A 13,233-nucleotide genomic window follows, 5' to 3' on the forward strand; every position below is an offset into this window, starting at 1 on the left:
CAGTGAGGTTCACTTCTACCACTTCAACACTGACTTCCAAAGTCGTACTTAGCATTTCCCGGCAGGTCTCCTGGGACGACCTCAATGTTCACTTTCTATTAGTAAAAATTTCCTTAAATTCACGAAGAAAAAAGGGGGGGACCTTCACACAAAGCCTCGCTGGTGGTAATGGCCACCAGGACGACCATTACACTAGTGGTCATCACCACACCATTACCTGTAAGGACACCAACACCACCATTAGCTCCACCACCAGTCTGCTCCACAACGCTAATTTGTCGTCGCTGGAGAAGTCATATTTTTACCGTGTTGTAAAGGAGATGGAAATGTGTCTCGCTGTGTGTTGGGGAGCACCAGCCTCACACTGTGGGGGAGGGAGCAGCAGCCCCACACTGTGGGAGAGGTAGCAGCAGCCCCACACTGTGGGAGAGGTAGCAGCAGCCCCTCACTGTGGGGGAGGGAGCAGCAGCCTCACACTGTGGGAGAGGTAGCAGCAGCCCCACACTGTGGGAGAGGGAGCAGCAGCCACACACTGTGGGAGAGGTAGCAGCAGCCCCACACTGTGGGAGAGGTAGCAGCAGCCCCTCACTGTGGGAGAGGGAGCAGCAGCCTCACACTGTGGGAGAGGGAGCAGCAGCCACACACTGTGGGAGAGGGAGCAGCAGCCACACACTGTGGGAGAGGGAGCAGCAGCCCCACACTGTAGGGAAGGGAACACCAGCCACACAGCTGTAAACACTACATATATACACGCCAAGCTTATTGCCCCAGAAGTGAGAACGTTAAAGAACAAATGTTAACAAGTAACAAAGAACATTTTAACCTCTGAAACATCAGTTGAGGCGTCACACACCTCCTCAGACTCGCGCCATAAACCTTTATTTGAAGGAATAGGCTGCCCGCCACACGCCGACAACTTCGCGCCATTTCTCCAAGCCTAAAAAGAAGAACAAAAAATGTGTAGGAAACGCAGCTATCCAATTTATATCCGGGGAAAAAATTCTGCCCAATTGTCTGGACAAAAACTGTGCGTAGAATATTTTAGTTTTTGTTGTGTTTGTTTGAGTCTCTTCTGTTTTGTTAATAATGGTAAAATTCCCCATGAGCACAGTTTCTGTCAAGCGGATTATTCTTCGTCGTCTACAGTAATTATTATGATAATATTAATAATGATTAACAACAGATAAAGTGCCATAAATTTGTTTTATAATAGTTGTAGCGCAGGTCTTCCAGGCGGCGCGGGTTGTTATGCAGGAGTTATGATTGTGGTGTTAATGATATATATTGTTGCTGCCAGGTTGTTCCTAGGCTACCGTGTAGGCTACTGTGTAGGCTACTGTGTAGGCTACCGTGTAGGCTACTGTGTAGGCTACCGTGTAGGCTACTGTGTAGGCTACTGTGTAGGCTACTGTGTAGGCTACTGTGTAGGCTACTGTGTAGGCTACCGTGTAGGCTACTGTGTAGGCTACTGTGTAGGCTACTGTGTAGGCTACCGTGTAGGCTACCGTGTAGGCTACTGTGTAGGCTACTGCGTAGGCTACTGTGTAGGCTACTGCGTAGGCTACTGTGTAGGCTACTGTGTAGGCTACTGTGTAGGCTACTGTGTAGGCTACCGTGTAGGCTACCGTGTAGGCTACTGTGTAGGCTACTGTGTAGGCTACTGTGTAGGCTACCGTGTAGGCTACCGTGTAGGCTACTGTGTAGGCTACTGTGTAGGCTACTGTGTAGGCTACTGTGTAGGCTACTGTGTAGGCTACTGTGTAGGCTACTGCGTAGGCTACTGCGTAGGCTACTGTGTAGGCTACTGTGTAGGCTACTGTGTAGGCTACTGTGTAGGCTACTGTGTAGGCTACTGTGTAGGCTACTGTGTAGGCTTCTGTGTAGGCTACTGCGTAGGCTACTGTGTAGGCTACCGTGTAGGCTACTGTGTAGGCTACTGTGTAGGCTACTGTGTAGGCTACTGCGTAGGCTACTGTGTAGGCTACTGTGTAGGCTACTGTGTAGGCTACTGTGTAGGCTACTGTGTAGGCTACTGTGTAGGCTACTGCGTAGGCTACTGTGTAGGCTACTGCGTAGGCTACTGTGTAGGCTACTGTGAACGCTATGTGTGTGGACTTATTGTACGTTATATGTAAACTTATTATATGATATTTTGTGGCCTCTGTGTTGGCTTATTGTGTAGTGATGGAGGTGGTGGCAGAGGTGGTGGTGGCAGCAGAGATGGTGGTAGCAGAGGTGGTGGTGGCAGCAGAGGTGGTGGTGGCAGCAGAGGTGGTGGAAGCAGAGGTGTTGGTGGCAGCAGAGGTGGTGGTGGCAGCAGAGGCAGTGGTGGCAACAGAGGTGGTGGTAGCAGCAGAGGCAGTGGTGGCATCAGAGGCAGTGGTGGCAGCAGAGGCAGTGGTGGCAGCAGAGGCAGTGGTGGCAGCAGAGGCAGTGGTGGCAGCAGCAGTGGTGGCAACAGCGGTGGTGGCAGCAGAGGCAGTGGTGGCAGCAGAGGCAGTGGCAGCAGCGGTGGTGGCAGCAGAGGCACTGGTGGCAGCAGAGGCAGCAGAGGCAGTGGCAGCAGCGGTGGTGGCAGCAGCAGCGGTGGTGGCAGCAGAGGCACTGGTGGCAGCAGAGGCAGTGGTGGCAGCAGAGGCAGTGGTGGCAGCAGAGGCAGTAGTGGCAGCAGCGGTGGTGGCAGCAGAGGCACTGGTGGCAGCAGAGGCAGTGGTGGCAGCAGAGGCAGTGGTGGCAGCAGAGGCAGTAGTGGCAGCAGCGGTGGTGGCAGCAGAGGCAGTGGTGGCAGCAGAGGCAGTGGTGGCAGCAGAGGCAGTGGTGGCAGCAGAGGCAGTGGTGGCAGCAGAGGCAGTGGTGGCAGCAGAGGCAGTAGTGGCAGCAGCGGTGGTGGCAGCAGAGGCAGTGGTGGCAGCAGAGGCAGTGGTGGCAGCAGAGGCAGTAGTGGCAGCAGCGGTGGTGGCAGCAGAGGTGGGGTTGACCAACATACACTCACCTCGTCCCCAGTACTCAATGAATGAACAAATAATATTACAATTACCTTTGATGTAGAGTTTGTGAGGAGAAGGAAAGACTTCACACTCATTACCCACGTGAGGGGAGCGAGGGGGAGATGAAACACACAAGGAATAGAAGGAATGGAAGGAACAGAAGGAATAGAAAGAAGTGAGAAATGGTGTGGGAGTCATAGCGGTGATAGAAAAGGTACAGAAGAGGCTGGAAGGGAAGGAAAAGTGAAAATATATTACCAGAAGTTCATGGAAATTATAGATATTTTCAATCTATAAATAACGTATAAATTCTATAAAGGTTCACGTGAAGTCAGGAGAGGTCAGATCCGCTTAATATGCTCTGATGCCCCCAATTTCAAACCAGTTATCTTATGAGGGCATTTGTATAGTAACGTCGATACGATATATGATGTCTGATGTCAGAGCCACTCTTTCGAGTCGGGATATCTAGAGTGATGCGATATTATTTCTCGTCTGATTATCAGAATGCACCTGATGTTCCTTAGTCAGTCTATCAGAACGCACCTAGTGTTCCTTAGTCAGACTATCAAAACGCATTTGATGTTCCTCGTTACTCTCCATCGTCAGTTTTAAACTGATTTGAAATTTCAAATTTCAAATCACATGTCGAAACTCTTTATAACGGTCAAGTGCGAACCCCGCTGTTTGGACTGTGTTCAAACGTTACCACGCTGGAGTTCGTGCTAGGTGCATATAGAGGGGACGCAGCAGATGCATATAGAGGGGACACAGCAGGTATAAAGGGAGAGGGGGGCAGAATGATGGCCAGAGAGGGGAAGATGATGTGTGCTAGTAGAGGGGAGAGACCTCTAGTGGCGTAAAATGCAAGGGAGAAGCAGTACACTTGGAGATGTAGTGAGAGGGCCCAGCACACATGGTGTGTACTGGGTGTAGCGGTGGTGTAAGGTGATGGAATAAGGGTGTAGGGTGTTGTAGTGTAGTGGTAGTGTAGGGTGTTGTAGTGTAGTGGTGGTGGAGGCTCTCCACTGACGACTCCGCCCCCAACTCTTAATCTGCTTCATGTATACTGCATGGCCCTCTGATTCACTTGTGGAAGGGCCTCTGATTCCCATGTGGTAGGGCCTCTGATTCCCTGGTGGTAGGGCCTCTGATTCCCTGGTGGTAGGGGCCTCTGATTCCCTGGTGGTAGGGTCTCTGATTCCCTGGTGGTAGGGGCCTCTGATTCCCTGGTGGTAGGGTCTCTGATTCCCTGGTGGTAGGGCCTCTGATTCCATTGTGGTAGGGCCTCTGATTCCCTGGTGGTAGGGTCTCTGATTCCCTGGTGGTAGGGGCCTCTGATTCCCTGGTGGTAGGGGCCTCTGATTCCCCATCTACTCCTGCCTGTATGGCTGACAACAGAGAGGATAAACACGTCTAACATAATCTTCCTTTTGTGAAGCAATGTTGCGAATATTTTATTTTTATATTTTCAAGGCGAATTAAATTTTCCATTACTGTTTCATGTAAATTTTTTACGATTGTCATTAAACTAACTGAGCGATAGATAGTTTGATACTATTGATCTATTTCCCGTTTAAAAGCTCCCATAATGAATGGGGAAATATATATGGAATAAAATTGTAGATTGCTTTGACTCGCAATGAAATTTTTTGGTTTAATTTAATCTCTAAAATGTAATATCACAGAGAGGATCCACAGTCGTGTATGGTGAGTGGGTACAAGGGTCACTAGGAGGGTAGCTGGGGGGGAGGGGGAGGGAGGGGATGAGGGAGGGAAGTGAGGGAGACAGGGAGGGAAGGAGAGAGGGAGGGAGGGAGGGACATAGAGAGAAAGTGATGGAGAAAGAGATTTTCTAACTCAACTTCACTGCCTGCTGTTCTTCTTTCATCTAAAGTACAATTAGGATTTACATGAGCATACAACACACACTCACACACACACACACACACACACACACACACACACACACACACACACACACACACACACACACACACACACACACTAGGAAGTGATGTGGTGGAGGCTGACTCCATACACAGTTTCAAATGTAGATATGATAGAGCCCAGTAGGCTCAGGAATCTGTACACCAGATCATTGACAGTTGAGAGGCGGGACCAAAGAGCCAAAGCTCAACCCCCGCAAGCACACCCACACACACGATGTAACGTGATAGGCCAAATTGTGAGATAAACAACAAGCAGCCCACGAGGAGAGCGTCACACATCACGGGTCAGGGAGGGTAAATCGTGCCTAAAAGTTTTAATAGAATTCTATGAAAAGGCGACATAAATAAGACGAGAAAGAGAAGGAGGGGCAGACTGCATATTTTTGGATTACCTAAAAGCCTTTGACACAGTAATCCATAAGAGACTTGTACAGGCAGGAGGGAGAGGGAAGGTGCTCCAGTGGAGGAGGGAATACCTAAGCAACAGAAGACAGAGAGTTACTGTGAAATGGCTACAGTAACACACCACCTCAGTGGGGTGTGATGCAGTAGTGGGGTTCCACAGGGTTCAGTACCCAATTGTTTCTGCCTTGACCGGGAATTGAAACCCGGAGCCTTAGGACTACGACCCCCGAGCGCTGTCCACTCAGCCACGAGGCCCCCTGTAAATTTAATGATTAACACCAATATCTGGTGTTGCTAGGCGGTCACCCATCCAAGTACTGACCAAACCCAACGTTGCTTAACTTCGCTGATCAGACGAGAAGCGGTGTTCTCAACGTGGTATGGGCATTGGTGTGTGTGTGTGTGTGTGTGTGTGTGTGTGTGTGTGTGTGTGTGTGTGTGTGTGTGTGTGTGTGTGTGTGTGTGTGTGTGTGTAAGAGAGAGAGAGTGAGAGATGTAGTAGACATAATAGAGGAAAAATAAATTGGTTAGAAAGGCGGGGTCCAAGAGCTAATAGCTCGATTCTGCAGGTACAAATAGTAAATACACACACACACACACACACACACACACACACACACACACACACACACACACACACACACACACACACACACACACACACACAATTTAGATGAACGTGGTATTCAGATTCAGGCATTAGAATTTTTCTTACAAATTTTGAATGTAGAGTATAATATAGAATTTATATATAAATTTAAGTCCATGAAATTTGTTTGAAAAAAAAGGTTTTAATAGAGAAAGGAAAAGATAATATACAAATGAGATGTAATCTGCAGGAGCCGGCGCACTTTATACATTAAATAGTTTCACTTATCTTGGTCTCGCATTCATTGAAGAAATAACATATTTATACATCAGAGAGATGGTGTTCCATTTTGGGCATTGCTCTCTCTCCCTCCCTCCCCATCTCCCCTTCTCCATCACCCCTCCCCTAGACCCCTCCCTCCCATCGTATTCTCCCTCTTCTTATTTATCTCTTCTCTTACATCATTCCCATTCTCCTAATTATATTACCGTTTTCTATGATCACTTTGAGGTTCTATTTGAGGCGGGACCAAAGAGCCGAAGTCGGCTCATCCCACGAAAGCACAACTAGGTAAGTACTTTTACTCTTCCTCTCCCTCCCTCTCTCATCTCTCACTCTACCTCTCTCACCTCTCCCTCCCTCCCTCATCTCTCCCTTCCTTTCTCAGCTCTCCGTCCCTCACCGGCTCCCCTGGCGCAAGGGCTCGCTGCTCAGAGGACCCACAGTTCGGGAGACCATCAACACTGACACCCAGCTGTTGGCGCTACTCGAAGTCACTGTTCCATTCTTCCCTTTCTCCTTCCCCTCGTTTATTTAATCCCTTTCTTCCCCACCTCTCTCTCTCTCTCGTTCTCTCTCTCTCTTTACCTCTTATTGTGTTAAATCGTCCAACTACCTTTGGGCCTCTACAATGGGACGAATTATGTGGACAAAATGACTAGTTGCCACACTAGTCATATATATATATATATATATATATATATATATATATATATATATATATATATATATATATATATATATATATATATATGAAATGCTCGTCATAGCTAGTTGAAAGTTAATTAAATATTCTAAACTCGTACAAGGTTGTGGTTTTTATCGGTACCTGAAAATATTTTACCTCTTCAGTTTTCCTTGTGTCTTTGATTGACTGTCACAGTGACGGGTGGGCCGCGCCGCAGCTCTGTCACCCACCCTTCCCTTGCTCCTAGCACTCTTTCCCAGCTCCCAGAACTCTTCCTAGCTCCTAGCACCCTTCTCCAGCACCCTTGTCCAGCTCCCAGCACCCTTCCTTATCTCTGTCACCACCATTCCCTAGCTCCCAGCACCCTTCCCCAGCTCCCAGCACCCTCCCCCACCTCCCAGCACTCTCCCCTGACTCACACCCTCACCCAAGATACACGAGGGTGGTGAGTTTCTGGCCATGAGCCAGAGTGCGCGTGTAGACGTTCTTTCCGTTTGCCACTCCGTTAAAAATGCGGCCGTTTGGTTAACCAGGAACGTAGGAACCGAAGCAACTCACTAGCCTAACCTCATAGCGTCTTGCCGTCTTCCTCTGGGTTAATCCTCCTCATAATCTTTTGCGCGTCGTCAACAAACATTGAGAGGAATGAGACTATTCCCACTAGAAGATCATTTATGTGTATGAGAGAGTGGATAGGTGCTAGTACCGAACCCTGTGGGACCCAGGGGGTGACATCACGCCACTCTGAGACCTCACCCCCTCACAGTGACTCCCTGTCTTCTGTTGCTTAGGTATCCCTCATCCACTGGGACATCTTCACTCTCACTTGTGTCTGCTTCTCAAACTTTATGTAAGAGTCTGTTTTAGGGTACTTTGTCAAAGACGTTCTCTCGCAATACAAAAACTATGCATTTTGCCCTTTTTCTAGTTTTTGTCGCCTGGTTATAGTCTATTAAACCTTTGAGGCATCAGTGATTCTCTGCCGATGGTGTGTAAGAAAGGCCCTACTCTCCGAATGAAGAGTAGGGCCTTTGCCTCCTCCTTTTCCTCATAATCTTCTACATCATCTTACATGGCATGCAAGTTAAGGACACTGGCCTGTGGCTCAGTACCTCCCGTCTGCCTCCCACATTGTATCTGGAATTATGTCAGCTGTCTTCTAACTTTCTGGTAGGTTTCCTGTCTCTACAGACCTACTGTGCATCACAGAAAGTGTCAAGAATAGTGCTTCTGCTCCCTCTTTAAATATCTAAAGTGAGACTCTGTCTGGTGCAAGAGTTTCTGTTACGCCCAGTTCTAGCAGATAGTTTCTTACCTTCATCTATGGTAATATCAAATTCTTCCAGTGCATTTCTCCTTGCTTTATTTTGAAGACCTCCTGGAATCTCTTGCTGAGGTTCTCACACATTTCCTTGTCATTGTCAGTGAATCTGTTCTCTCCTTTTCTCAGATTCATCGTCTATTCCTTTACAGTTGTCGTCCTTCTGATGTGGCTGTCAAGGTTAGGTTGGTTCTTTGCTTTATTTGCTATGTGGTCTTCATACTGTCTCTGCTTCTCTTCTCACACTTCTCTACTTATTCTTGGCCCTCAAGAATCTTTCTATGCTTTCTAGTGCTTTGTTATTCTTGCTTTTTCTCCATGTCCTTGTACTTATTCGCTTTCCTTGTTTATATATGTATGTGTGTGTGTGTGTGTGTGTGTGTGTGTGTGTGTGTGTGTGTGTGTGTGTGTGTGTGAGTGTGGTGTGTGTGTGTGTGTGTGTGTGTGTGTGGTGTGTGTGTGTGTGTGTGTGTGTGTGTGTGTGTGTGTGTGTGTGTGTGTGTGTGTGTGTGTGGTGTGTGTGTGTGTGTGTGTGTGTGTGTGTGGTGTGTGTGTGTGTGTGTGTGTGTGTGTGTGTGTGTGTGTGTGTGTGTGTGAGTGTGTGTGTGTGTGTGTGTGTGTGTGTGTGTGTGTGTGTGTGTGTGAGTGTGTGTGTGTGTGTGTGTGTGTGTGTGTGTGTGTGTGTGTGTGTGTGTGTGTGAGTGTGAGTGAGTGTGTGAGTGAGTGTGAGTGTGTGAGTGAGTGCACGCACAAGCATTGATTTATGAAGTGAATTATCTTCTTCCTCTCCCTCCTGTTATTTTTAACCTGCACCATTGTTGATGTTCGCCCCTCACACACACTAATAACTCATTACTGGCCGTCTGACACCTGTTACAGGTGTGTCTCTCTCTTTGTCCTCCCCTGGAGCACCAGCCACACATCTGCTCCACCTCTCACCACGCCCTTTACCCCCCACCCCTTCACCCTAACTCCCTCTCCACCCTAACTCCCTCTCCTGCCTCCACTCTCAATTACACTATACATAACTTACAATTAACCTCCGTTATTGCCTACATTACTCTCTCTCTCTCTCTCTCTCTCTCTCTCTCTCTCTCTCTCTCTCTCTCTCTCTCTCTCTCTCTCTCTCTCTCTCTCTCTCTCTCTCTTTATCTCCCTCTGCTGTTTCTTTAGTCTCTCCTGTGTATACTCTTATGGTTAACCTGGTCTCCTGAGCTCTCCTTGCTTCACTACCATGCCCAGAGTACCTTCACTACCATGCCCAGAGCACCTCCACTACCATGCCCAGAGCACCTCCACTACCATGCCCAGAGCACCTCCACTACCATGCCCAGAGTACCTCCACTACCATGCCCAGAGCACCTCCACTACCATGCCCAGAGCACCTCCACTACCATGCCCAGAGCACCACCACTACCATGCCCAGAGCACCTCCACTACCATGCCCAGAGCACCTCCACTACCATGTCCAGAGCACCTTCACTACCATGTCCAGAGCACCTCCACTACCATGCCCAGAGCACCTTCACTACCATGCCCAGAGCACCTTCACTACCATGCCCAGAGTACCTCCACTACCATGCCCAGAGCACCTCCACTACCATGCCCAGAGCACCTCCACTACCATGCCCAGAGCACCTCCACTACCATGCCCAGAGCACCTCCACTACCATGCCCAGAGCACCTCCACTACCATGCCCAGAGCACCTCCACTACCATGCCCAGAGCACCACCACTACCATGCCCAGAGCACCTCCACTACCATGCCCAGAGCACCTCCACTACCATGCCCAGAGCACCTCCACTACCATGAATAACACAAGAATATACCAATGGTTCAATACATGGTGGGAGAGGCCCCCCTCCCTCGCGTGGGAGGGGGCGGGGAAGAGCGCCACGTTTTGTCCTCTGCCATTTATTCCTCTTTCCCTTTGCTTTCTCTCTACTCTCCATTACTCTTTCTCTCCTCTCTTCACGAGCCCTCCCCCCCCCGCCCCCCCAGCGTCAACGCAAGCACTGTTATTAAAAAAAAGTATTTCATCCCGCGTAATTGTGTCGTTCCGCTCCCCCTCTCTCCCTTCAGCTGGTTTTATTATTTTACATTTACTAGAGTTAAACTCTAGTAGCCTTTTGTTGGACCATTCTTCCAGCTTGTTCAGGTCCTCTTGTAGCCTCTTGCTGTCCTCCTATGCCTTGGTGCTCCTCATAATTCTTGCATCACCAGCCAACATTGAGAGGAATAAGTCTATTTGCTCGAGATCATTAACATATAAAGCGTGTGGATGTCACTCGTGGAAGTGGATGTCGAGATGTCACTGGTGGAAGTGGATGTCGAGATGTCACTGGTGGAAGTGGATGTCGAGATGTCACTGGTGGAAGTGGATGTCGAGATGTCACTGGTGGAAGTGGATGTCGAGATGTCACTGGTGGAAGTGGATGTCGAGATGTCACTGGTGGAAGTGGATGTCGAGATGTCACTGGTGGAAGTGGATGTCGAGATGTCACTGGTGGAAGTGGATGTCGAGATGTCACTGGTGGAAGTGGATGTCGAGATGTCACTGGTGGAAGTGGATGTCGAGATGTCACTGGTGGAAGTGGATGTCGAGATGTCACTGGTGGAAGTGGATGTCGAGATGTCACTGGTGGAAGTGGATGTCGAGATGTCACTGGTGGAAGTGGATGTCGAGATGTCACTGGTGGAAGTGGATATCGAGATGTCACTGGTGGAAGTGGATGTCGAGATGTCACTCGTGGAAGTGGATGTCGAGATGTCACTCGTGGAAGTGGATGTCGAGATGTCACTGGTGGAAGTGGATGTCGAGATGTCACTGGTGGAAGTGGATGTCGAGATGTCACTCGTGGAAGTGGATGTCGAGATGTCACTCGTGGAAGTGGATGTCGAGATGTCACTCAGCTAGTGACATCTCGTCACTCTGAGATCTCGCCTTTCACAGTAACTCGCTGTCTTCTGTCGCTTAGGTACTCCTTTAGTCACTGGAGCACCTTTCCTGTGTGTGTGTGTGTGTGTGTGTGTGTGTGTGTGTGTGTGTGTGTGTGTGTGTGTGTGTGTGTGTGTGTGTGTGTGTGTTTACTAGTTGTGTTTTTGCGGGGGTTGAGCTTTGCTCTTTCGGCCCGCCTGTCAACTGTCAATCAACTGTTTACTAACTACTTTTTTTTCTTTTTTTTCCCCCACACCACACACACACACACACACACCCCAGGAAGCAGCCCGTGACAGCTGACTAACTCCTAGGTACCTATTTACTGCTAGGTAACAGGGGCACTTAGGGTGAAAGAAACTTTGCCCATTTGTTTCTGCCTCGTGCGGGAATCGAACCCGCGCCACAGAATTACGAGTCCTGCGCGCTATCCACCAGGCTACGAGGCCCCCCATGTGTGTGTGTGTGTGTGTGTGTGTGTGTGTACTCAGCTAGTACTCACCTAGTTGTGTTTGCGGGGGTTGAGCTCTGGCTCTTTGGTTCCGCCTCTCAACCGTCAATCAACAGGTGTACAGATTCCTGAGCCTACTGGGCTGTATCATATCTACACTTGAAACTGTGTATGGAGTCAGCCTCCACCACATCACTTCCTAATGTGTGTGTGTGTGTGTGTGTGTGTGTGTGTGTGTGTGTGTGTGTGTGTGTGTGTGTGTGTGTGTGTGTGTGTGTACGTGTGTGCGTCCACCTACCAATATTCTCCAACTCTCGTTACCAAACAACAAACACGTCCGAACGCAGATAAAGTAACCATACTGCCAATACGGGGGTAAAAACAAACTGAATTATGACATCAAACAAAAAATTATATTAGAGCAAACAAAAACGTTTAACATTGCAAACAAAACATGTAATGAAATGCAGTCGCTGTGAGGCGGGGGGGGGGGGGGGGCAGGCGGTCTGTGAGCATGATTAGTTGTCCGCCCCCTGTTGGTGGTCGTCCCGATAGTAGTAAATTTTCACGATATTCTTGAAAAATTCCACTATATTCTTCATATTTTTCAGCATATTCTTGAAATTTTCACCACATTCTTGAATTTTTTCACCATATTCTTGAAAATTTTCACCATATTCTTGAACATTTTCACCATATTCTTGAAAATTTTCACCACATTCTTGAAATTTTTCACCATATTCTTGAAAATTTTCACCATATTCTTGAAATTGTTCACCATATTCTTTAAATTTTTCACCATATTCTTGAAATTTTTCATCATATTCTTGATTTTTTTCACTATATTCTTGAACATTTTCACCATATTCTTGAAAATTTTCACCACATTCTTGAAATTTTTCACCATATTCTTGAAAATTTTCACCATATTCTTGAAATTTTCACCATATTCTTGAAATTTTTCATCATATTCTTGAATTTTTCACTATATTCATGAACATTTTCACCATATTCTTGATAATTTTCACCACATTATTGAAATTTTTACCATATTCTTGAAAATTCTCACCATATTCTTGAAATTTTCACCATATTCTTGAAATTTTTCATCATATTCTTGAATTTTTTCACTATATTCTTGAACATTTTCACCATATTCTTGAAAATTTTCACCACATTCTTGAAATTTTCACCATATTCTTGAAATGTTCACCATATTCTTGAAAATTTTCACCATATTCTTGAAATGGCAGAATGTCTATGGTGGCGGCCCCAGTACCTCACTTGACGTACAGTGCTGCCCCTAAGCACATGGACAGTGACACAATAGTGCTTGTCTTAGTCATGAAACAATGTCTAAGAGGTTAAAAGTTCAAAGTTTCCACTTATAATTTGAGGGTAGTTACATCCGTATCGAGTGAAAGTATTTATATATATATATATATATGGTCCCTATTTTAGAATGAGCATAAAGGTAACTTGGTTGTTTCAGTTGTTTCTTGGCAAGTTGTGTGTTTACAAGTTTACATCAAATGTGCCGGTGTAGAGTGTCTGCTCGACAGCAGAGTGCCAATTCGACAGCAGAGTGCCAGCTCGACACACACGAGGTGCCTGCGGTGTCT

General features: G+C 47.5%; 1 protein-coding gene and 1 pseudogene across 1 annotated transcript in view; both read right to left on the minus strand.

The window, feature by feature from the left end:
• The window catches only part of Adar (Adenosine deaminase acting on RNA), a 153,900-nt gene that overhangs the window by 92,084 nt on the left and 48,583 nt on the right, over nucleotides 1-13,233 (minus strand). The window lies entirely within an intron of this gene.
• On the minus strand, nucleotides 5,615-5,736 carry LOC123745094 (5S ribosomal RNA; annotated as a pseudogene).

Source organism: Procambarus clarkii, chromosome 57 (assembly GCF_040958095.1).
Source record: "Procambarus clarkii isolate CNS0578487 chromosome 57, FALCON_Pclarkii_2.0, whole genome shotgun sequence".
Taxonomy (NCBI): domain Eukaryota; kingdom Metazoa; phylum Arthropoda; class Malacostraca; order Decapoda; family Cambaridae; genus Procambarus; species Procambarus clarkii.